Source organism: Triticum urartu, chromosome 5, assembly GCF_003073215.2.
Source record: "Triticum urartu cultivar G1812 chromosome 5, Tu2.1, whole genome shotgun sequence".
In the NCBI taxonomy this organism is placed as follows: domain Eukaryota; kingdom Viridiplantae; phylum Streptophyta; class Magnoliopsida; order Poales; family Poaceae; genus Triticum; species Triticum urartu.
Window position 1 is genome coordinate 143,414,166 of NC_053026.1, and position 9,944 is coordinate 143,424,109.

Consider the following 9,944-nt stretch of genomic DNA (forward strand, 5'->3'; position numbering starts at 1 on the left):
TATGTGTACGGGCATAGCTGCTCCTCGGCAGTGTTGTCAGCCAGCGCGGAGCATGGTGCTTCCACTGGTACGTGGGAGGGGGCCCCCCTCCGGGAGGAGCCCCGGGGCATGTACAGCCCTGCCCTGACACGTGGCTGGCATGGTAGGGCCTGGCGAGGTGTATCTGGGCACCCGTGAGCTAGCGCGGGACTCACGGGGCCCTACCTCTAGGCGGGTTGCGCCTGGCACTGGGCCTTATCTTGTGATGTGTCCCTGCAAATTTGGTTAGATGCCGGCACTCTACGTCCTCGGGTCCCGGCCCTCGAGCTGGTCTCAGCCGTCGCTGGTATACCAGGTCGCGATGCCGTGGACAAGGCCAGAGGGTGAGGGATGGAGAGCCAGTAAGAGTCCTGAGTCGTGATGCTCAGGTACCCCCCCCCCTTTAACATGCAAGTGGTCGGCATGGAGAAGAAGAGGTGCCGTGGACCGCCATCAAATAATCAAGCATGGTGGGTCGAACGCATAACCGGAAATAAACGCAAATGGGATACATGCCGCTGGGTCTGGCCCGAGCGACTTGGGGATCATGCAGCCCGAGGGGCGCCCCCAACAAGGTAAGCTAACAACATGAAATAAAAGGGATACATGCCGCAGGGACGGACCGATGCGGCCTGGGAATAATGCAGCCCTGGGGGGCGCTCCCAGCTGGAAGTGAAACTTGAAAGATGTCACCTGATGACGTTGAGGACGAAGGGGTGTTGGTGTAGCAGACTCGGTGGGCTGCAGAAGCCGATCCTCACGAGCCCCCAGGCCCAGGGGCCTCAGGAGGCTCCGGAGGCGCTGGCGGCTCCTCAAGGACCATCTCCATCTCCGCCAGGGCTGCGGAACGCCTGGCCTCTTGTGCCTCCGTGATGCCCCTCATGAGGCGCTGGTACGTGGCAGCCGCATTCGGCAAGCCGTAAGGCAAGCGAACGTAGCTGTGGGGTGGACCTCCGCAGCGCCCCACTCACGAGGGCCAGAGGCGCTCCAGAGAGGCGACTCGGTTGAGCCCTGGTATGTCGATGCAGACGCGCAGCCCACCTTTCTCGCCTGGATGGGGAGCCACTGCTGGTAGGCGGCGACCGCCTTTGATGACTCTTGACTCCTGTAGCTCCTGAATGGCCTTGCTGACGAACTCCTGAGGGTCTGGCTCTCCTTGCCTTGCTCCTTCTTGAGGGAAACGTGCTTCGAAACACGCCTCCATGTGGTGCCCAAGCGCCTCCCTCGTGACCCTAGCTAGGTCGGTGGCCCTCAAGGGGAGAGCCCCCGAGCCATGCCTGAGGAGGGCGCCGGGCGCGCTTTCCTATGGGATGGAAGGAGGTTCCCCCTGGGCAGGCACGAGCCCAGAGGGGCCTGCCTCCTGAGGGGCCGGGCCGGACGATGTCTTCTTTTTCTTGGGGGCGGTCTCGGGAAGCCTCCTGCTTCCGCGATCCGGGTCTTCCAGTGACGCGGCCTGAAAGGCTCGTTCCAGGGAACACACCACGTCCTTCTCTTCACAGGGCACCGTGATGACTCCGCCACTTCCTGGCATCTTGAGGACATTGTAGCCGTGGTGAGTTAGGCCATGAACTTGGCCAGCGCTGGGTACCCAAGGATGGCGTTGTACGGCAGGCGAATGTGAGCGACGTCGAAGTCGATTAGCTCGGTGCGGTTGTTGTCGCGTGCCCCGAAGGTGACAGGGAGGCGAACCTGCCCAATCGGGACCGTGGAGCCGTCGGTGATTCCGGAGAAAGGCTTGGTTGGCTGAAGCTGGCTGTAGGGCACTTGGAGATTGTTGAATGTTTCCACGGACAGGATGTTGAGCCCTGCCCCGCCATCGATGAGGGTCCTGGTGACCACCACGTTGCTGATGATTGGGGAACAAAGCATCGGGAGGACTCCGGCTGTAGCCGCACACTTGAGCTGATCTGCTGAGCTGAACGTGATGGCGCACGCCGACCACCTGAGAGGGCGCGTGGCTTCGAGCCTGGGGAGGACTGCATTCACTTCGCGGGCGAACTGCTTGAAGATGCATTGAGAGGCTGGGGCTTGAGCCCCGCCCAGGATGCAGGCGATCGCACGCGGCTCCTAGAAGCCCCCAGCCCCCTCGTCCTGGTGGCGGTCCTATTTTCTCCTTGGCTACGGCGGCAGCGGAGGGAGGCCTGCGTTGCCTGGCGGGCGATCCTCGCGAGGCTGATCCCTCCAGTCTCCCTCGTGAGGCAGGTCTTGCCAGCGATCCTCGCGAGGTTGATCGCGCCACCCTTGGCGCGGGCCACGGTCTTCCCAGCGTCCTGCGTTCCTTCCTCCTCCTTGACCGTAGCCCCAGTCACCATGGTCGGGGCGACGGCCGATCCTTCCTTCTCGCACGGCACGGAGCTCTTGACATTCGTTGGTGTTGTGGGTGTGGAGGTCGTGGTACACATAGTACCAACTGCCCTTGGGAGGTTCGGGCTGATCTCTGCCCCGCTTGGTGTCTGGTTCTACCGCGAGCACGGCAGCCCCCTTGCGCTTCACATCCTTGGCCTTGGGCTTCTTCTCTTATGGGTCTGCGGCCGGCAGCTCGAGGAGGGAGAGACGCCCTTCCTCAGCCCTGGCGCACTTGGTTGCCAAGTTGAACAGCTCCAAGGAAGTGCACAGGTCTTCATGCATCGCCAGCTCCTCCTTCATCTTGACATCGCGCACGCCGTCGGAGAAGGCTGAGATGATGGCCTCCTCAGTCACCTTGGGAATCTTGAGGCATGCGTTGTTGAAGCGCTGGATGTAGTTCTGCAGGGTCTCCCCGGGTTGTTGCTTGATGCGACGCATGTTGCTCAAGGCGGGTGGCCGGTCGCGAGTACCTTGGAAGTTGGCGATGAAGCGGGTGCGCATCTCGTCCCAGGAGGAGATCGTGCTTGGAGCCAGGTTCAGGAGCCAGGTGCGGGCCCCGTCCTTGATCGCCATGGGAAACCAGTTCTCCGTGACCTTCTCGTTTCCGTTGGCAGCTTCGATGCCCAGCTCGTAGAGCTGGAGGAACTCCGCAGGGTCAGCCGTGCCGTCGTAACGAGGAGGCAGGTCTGGCTTGAACTTGCCGGGCCACGCGACGCTGCGTAGCTCGGTGGTGAAGGCACGGCAGCCTGCTGTGGCCACGGGAGGCCTTGGGTGACGGAGAGCTTGGTCTTGCATGTCCCTACGCGCTGCAGCTGGGAGCAGCGCGGGGTCTTGACGTGCGGGAGCAGGAGCATGGTCGCGACGTGCTGGAGCAGGGAGCACCCGGGCAGCTTCTTGCGGGTGAGGGACTTCTTGGCAGCTCTGCTCTTGCCACGCTGGCACCTGACGGAGCGGGTTCCGCCCAGGCACCACGCGCCTTGGAGCCATGGCGCCTTCCTGAGGAGGAGGCGGCCGAGGCGCCGCCGGAGGTTCGTCGCCCGCGCGGGGCCGGGTGCGGTGCAGCGGAACGGACGGCGCAGGAGAGCCCCCTGCGGCGCGGATGAGCTCAGTGACGCGGTCGAGCCATTCTTCGTAGACGTCATCGATGGGACGGTAGCGCAGGAGCTCGTTTGCCGCGATGAGCGCAGCTCGAGCCTCCATGGGTGCGCGGAGCGCGCGGGACGAAGAACCAGCCGGGGTGAGCGAGGGAGTTGCGGTGCGGCCATCTTGCCGCACGGACGGATGCTGAGACGATGCTTGCTGCTCGTCCCCCGCCGGGCCGGTGGCGGCGTTTACGGCAGGTGACGGGGAACGGCGAGGATGCCCGCCAACAGGAGCCGTCTGGGTGACGCGGGAAGCAAGAGCGGCCCGGCGCTTGGCGCGGGCCCGACGAGCGTCAGACATGGGTGCGATGGTCGGAGGAGAACGGGGTGGTGGAAGACGAATTCTGGCGCACCCCTACCTGGCTCGCCAAATGTCGGATTTCGGTTTCCGGCAGACCCTTGAGGTTCGAACACTGGGGTGTGCGCGGAGATTTCGCCTCCTACCTACCTGCACCCCTCCGCCTCGCTAAGATCTAAGCTATGGGAAGAACAACACAAGAGACACAGGGTTTATACTGGTTCGGGCCACCGTTGTGGTGTAATACCCTACTCTAGTGTGTGGTGTGGTGGATTGCCTCTTGGGCTGATGATGATGAACAATACAAGGAAGAACAGCCTCGCGAGGGTTTGTTCTTGGCTGGGGCGATGAACTGCTGGGAGGAGTTCAGTCACCCTTCTCTCTCTCTCTCTTCTCGATTGTTTATCTCGATCCCCCTCAACCTCTCTCATCTCTCCTCTCCAACCCTGTGGGTGGCTGGTCCTATTTATAGAGGCCCTGGTCCTCTTCCCAAATATCGAGCGGGAAGGGAGCCAACAATGGAGGGCTAATTTGAATGGGGACAGCTAGTACCAGTTATCCTGACAAAAGTAGTCTTCGCATGCACAAAGCTCTGGTCTTGTTGCACCGAAATGGCAACCTTTGCCTGATGCCTCGGTACTCCGCGGCTGCGCTTGCCCCCTTTGCACCTAAGAGGAAAGGAGGACAGTGCGCGGGCTGGCACCTGGCTGGCGCCCTTGGTCGTCATGGCTTGCGTCACGGGCACCTCATGAGGTACCCCGCCTTGATCTCTCCACCTCCTCACGAGCCGGCCTGATGAGGCCGTGCCTGAGGAAGCTCCACGTCGTCCGCCCCGCGAGGCTTGGCCCCTCCCGAGGGTCTTGAGTCTGTGTTGATGAAGATGGGCCGTGCTGGGCCCCCCTTTGAGCCACGCCGCAGGCCGCAGGAAGGGAAGTCTGGGGACCCCCGTTCCCAGAACGCCGACAGTAACCCCCGTGCCCAACATTATCACATAAAACTTTCGTGGAGCCACGCTCCATAATCATCTCACATCACAAGCACGGGGTACCAACGGTGTGTCCGGTGCCCTGTGAAAACAGTCATGGCCACCCTACCTGGCACAACCCCATACCGAGAGAGCGCAACAACAACTCTCCCGTCACTAGTAATGCGGGCTCCAAGCTAGTATCGGCCTAGGTAATCAATAATTCCCTTTCCCATATAAGGGTAGAGTGGTTGCGCATGTAAGGTTGGAATAATGGTCGCAACTTAAACCAATCCGTTTTGAAAACAACACAAACACTTGCCTCGATACACCACTTCGTCATTAAGTGGTTACTCAACTCATTATCTTCCTCGGGCATAAGTGGCACCCGATGCGGTTTTCGAAAAAGTTTTTGAAAACAAACTTGCTTCCATCACCATGCATATACCCAACCCATTTCAATAGAAGCTTTTTAGCATCCTATCTACACCCACTCGCATAGCCCTCATAGAAAGGTAGGGTCATGCATCATGCAAGTGTCAACGAGAAAAGCAGCGGAGGCAAACCACCTCAAGTGGCCACCATTTTATCATGACTTTGATGCAAGCAATGGAAGTGCCATATGGCATGCATAAAAAGGGTTTCTTAGACATGGTCAAAGGGCTGGTTGCCTGGCTCAGCAAAGTCTTCTGGGTCTTCAAAGTCTTCTGGTCCATTCCTTCGTCAGCAACGCAATCTATCATCGCAAAATAATAACGATAAAATAAGGCAATAATAAAACAGAAAAACCAAAGTGCTCAGAAAAATGTCAACTCATTTTTGTTAAATAGTATGGTTAAAACTAAGAAGGGGAAAAATTCTTATTTCTAGATTTGGAGCTACAGAGATAGAGTAATGGATTTTCAAACAAGGACTTAATTGCTCAAATTTGAATTTAAATTTGAACAGCACAGAAAAGTTGGTTGGGCATGAATGAAAGTTATAGCATTAAATAGGTGGGATTTTTAAAAGATTTTAGGAACTGGAATTATTGCATTTGGATGAATAGTTAATCCTCTGGAATTTTTGCAAGTCTAACAGAAAAGAAAAAGGAAAACGAGCACTTGGCAACTGGGCCAGAGCAGCCGCAGCGCAGCAGGCCCAGTCCGAGAGGCGGCCCAGCGCACTGGTGCACGCTTGCGCGCTAGGTTTAAACCTGACGGGCGGGGCCCAGGCGTCAGCGAGGGAGAGAGAGGCGATGAAGGGGAGAGGCTGACAGGTGGGGCCTGCCTGTCATCCCTAACCCCAAGTCCTTACGGCTGGCGAGTTCACCGGCGACGATGCAGGGCATGGCGGGGTCGGGCGAGGGCACTGCAGGGCTCAGCGTCGTGTCGCCGTTCGGGTGGAGGTGGGGTTGGTCACCAAAGCAGCCTGGTTTGCTGGCGACGAGGTCATGCGGCGGAGGTGCTTCTGGCGTCGGTGGTTCCGGCCATTACTGGCTACAAAAAGAGTGGGGAAGAGAGGGGAAAGGGTCAGTGATGCCTTGCGGTTCTAGATCGAGAGAGAACGGGGGCGGAGGAGGTCTGTACCGCACGAACGCTGATGAGCCGAGGCGGCGGAGCTCGAGCTCGATCTCGAGCTCAGGCGGCTCTGGAGGCAAATGGGTGGTGCGGGAGGTTGATTAGGAGTGTGGGGGAGCGACAGGGAGTGAGAGAGAGGCTCGGGGTCATCTTATATAGGCTGGCCAAGGTCCACCATAGGCGCGGCCTACGAGTGTCCGCGGGATCGGCTCGGGTGGCCGTTGAGAGGAAACGGAGGGCTCGGGGGTGTTTTTCGGAGTGGTTTAGGGTGCCATGGAGAGAGGAGGAGCGGGACGAGCTGCAGGCGGGCCACAGGAGCAGCGCGAGCATTGGCCGAGCAGGGCAGCGTTCTGGCGCGAGCTGCAGGAGAGAGAGGACGGCGCGGGAGCAAGTGGGCGGCCTGCTGGCGTGGTGCGGACGTCGAGGGGCATCGACTGGCGCGCGGGGGAGGCTTGAGGTGGTCGGGGGACGCGGCGTCAACTGTCGGGTGCTTTGCCAGGCGCTCCAGAGCGCGACTTTGGCTGCCATCCACGGCTTTCCCGCGTCCTCGCGCGTCCACTTGTGTCTGGCAACTGCAGGGGGCATGGGCAAAAGCTGGGGAGAGCCTTGGATGCTCTGGAAAGCTGAGGGGAGAGAAGGAGGCTGAGCGAGAGGGAGGAATCCACTCTCCAGAGAAGAAAAATGGGGTTCTCCCTACTTCATCATTGCTTCCTCGGGCAGAAAAGCATACAAGTTCTAGAGGGGGACTAGGAGGGGTCGTGGTAGAAAGTAGAGCCTACGGAGATTAGTGGAAGAGGCCAAAAATGGGATTTTGGTAAAGTGGCAGAAGGTGTTTGATGCTGGTTTGGGCAAGTAGATGATTTCCATTTGCCATGAGACTCCACAAGGTGAAATGTCACATATAATTAGGGCCTTCCACCAATTTTGAGCTCATTTGGGCAAAGTTGCCAATGCAACTTTTGTAAACACTAGAAATTAGCAGAAATTTACTTCTGCAAATCTAGTTGAGCACATAACTTCCCCTTGATGCACCACTTAGTGTAGTGGCTTCATTTGGTCATCTGAACATGCTCACAAAAGTTGGGGTCAAGGAGAGAAAGTTGGTAGTTCAAAGTTGTTCAAATTTGAATCTGGACAGAGATGGTTTTGGGGCACTTTTGTGAACGAAAACAGTTTGGATTGATCTGAAACTCTGAAATGCCATCATATTATGTATATATGACTCGCTAGAATTTTCTTGGATTTTGATGAAAATATTTCCTGTAGAAATATTTCAAATCCTTGAAATGGGAAGAAATGGTTTTGGGAGGTTTTGTCCAATATTTTGAACATGATCATGTGTTGAAACTCTTATATATGGAAAATATATGTCCATAGAGTTTCCCTGATTTTTGTCAAATATTTTTGAATCAATAAAATAATTTTTCCCTATTAAAGACCATTTCTGGCCTTAACAAAAGCTTTTAAATAAAATAGGAAAATAACTTTTAAAATTATATTTTTGTGGGTTATGGGAATCCTATATCTATTAGGTTTCAAATATACTCTTTGAAATTTTTTTCATACCCTAAATCAAGTACTTGTAGTGCAAGCCTCAATTCAGCGGTTTTTGGAAAACTAAATTTTGAAAATACTTTTTGTCCAATTTATTTTTGTAAGAAAATACTATATTGCACTATACACATGGCATGATCATTGGGCAGAAGTTTGGGGCAGGGAGATGAAATATATAAAGTGGAGTAGTTGACTTTAAAGAGCACTTGAAAATCACAGAGAGAAAACCAACTCCAAATAAAAGCCAAATAATGAAAAAGTTTTTGTTGGTCGAAATTTTGATGTATTATTAATGCAAATGACATGTTACAAAGTGCAGGGTGTGACACATAGCCAGGCGGATTCAAGGGCAGCGTGGGGAAGCGGAGACGCCCACGTCCAGTCAACCACCACGCGTCAATTAAAGCCGCAGGCTTTTGGGGCCCGCGGTGCTCCGTGCTTGGCCCTTGGCTTCGCCGCAAGCCAAGACCGAGCGCACCTTGGGCCCGGGGGCTACTGTCAGTGTCCTGGTAACGGGGGTCCCCAGACTTGCCTGCCTGCGGCACGTTGTGTGGCTAAGCTAGAACGTCGAACGGCCCATCTTCATCAACAAGGCATCCAAGACCCTCGCGAGGGGCCAAGCCTCGCGAGGAGGACGACACGAGACCTCCTCTGGAGCGGCCTAGTCAAGCAGGCTCACGAGGAGCGGAGATATCAAGGCGAGGCAAACCTCACGAGGGTCCCGTGACGTGAGCCATGACGATCGACACCAGGCGGGCGCCAGCACGCGCAGCGTCCTTGTTTCATCTTTGGTGCTAAGGAAACTAGCGCAGGCGAGGAGTACCGAGGCATCAGGCAAATGTTGCCATTTTGGTGCAACACGAACAAGACAACAAGGACGGCAAGATGGAGGTCATCGTGGAGCCCAAGACGGCGTCACCACCAGAGCCTTTCGCAAGTGCAGACCAACTTTTGTCAGGATAGCTTGTACTAGCTGTCGTCCTTCAAATTAGCCCGCTGTTGTTGGCTCCCTTCCCGCTGAATATTTGGGAAGAGGGCCAGGGCCTCTATAAGTAGGGCTAGCCACCACCATAGAAAAGGGGGGCGAGGAGACGACATCTTAGATCACTCTCTCACCCATACAAGTTAGCCATGCACAAGAACACCTCAACCTCAGGAGGCTATTCCTCCCCTTGTATTGTTCATCATCAGCCCAAGAGGCAATCCACCACCACCACACTGGAGTAGGGTATTACACCACAACGGTGGCCCGAACCAGTATAAATCATGCGTCTTTCTGTGTTGCGAGTTCGTCGAGTTCGTCCGTGAGATCTTAGCGAGCTAGGGCGTAGATCGGTAGGAGGGAAAGACTTCGCGCGCACCCCTGTGTTCGAAACTTAAGGGTTTGCCGGAACCCCACATCCGACAGGGACGATACAAGACCTCCTCTGGAGCGGCCTAGTCGGGCAGGCTCATGAGGGGCGGAGATATCAAGGCGAGGCAAAACTCATGAGGCTCTCGTGACGTGAGCTATGACGATCGACACCAGGCGGGCGCCAGGCGGGTGCCAGCGTGCGCAACGTCCTTGTTTCCTCTTTGGTGCTAAGGAGGCCAGCACAGGAGAGGAGTACCATCGCATCAGGCAAAGGATGCGATATCGGTGCAACAAGACTAAGACCAGAAGGATGGGAAGACGGAGGTCATCGTGGAGCCCAAGACGGCGTCACCACCAGGGCCTTTCGCAAGCGGAGACCACCTTTGTTAGGATAGCTTGTACTAGCTGCCCCCCTTCAAATTTGCCCACCGTTGTTGGCTCCCTTCCCGCTCAATATTTGGGAAGAGAACCAGGGCCTCTATAAATAGGACTAGCCATCACCATAGGCATGGAGGGATCATCCAGATCATCCCCACCCACACAAGGTAGCCAAGCATGAGAACACCTCACCCTCAGGAGGTTGTTCTTCCCCTTGTATTGTTCATCATCAGCCCAAGAGGCAATCCACCACCACCACACTGGAGTAGGGTATTACACCACGACAGTGGCCCAAACCAGTATAAATCTTGTGTCTCTCTGTGTTGCGAGT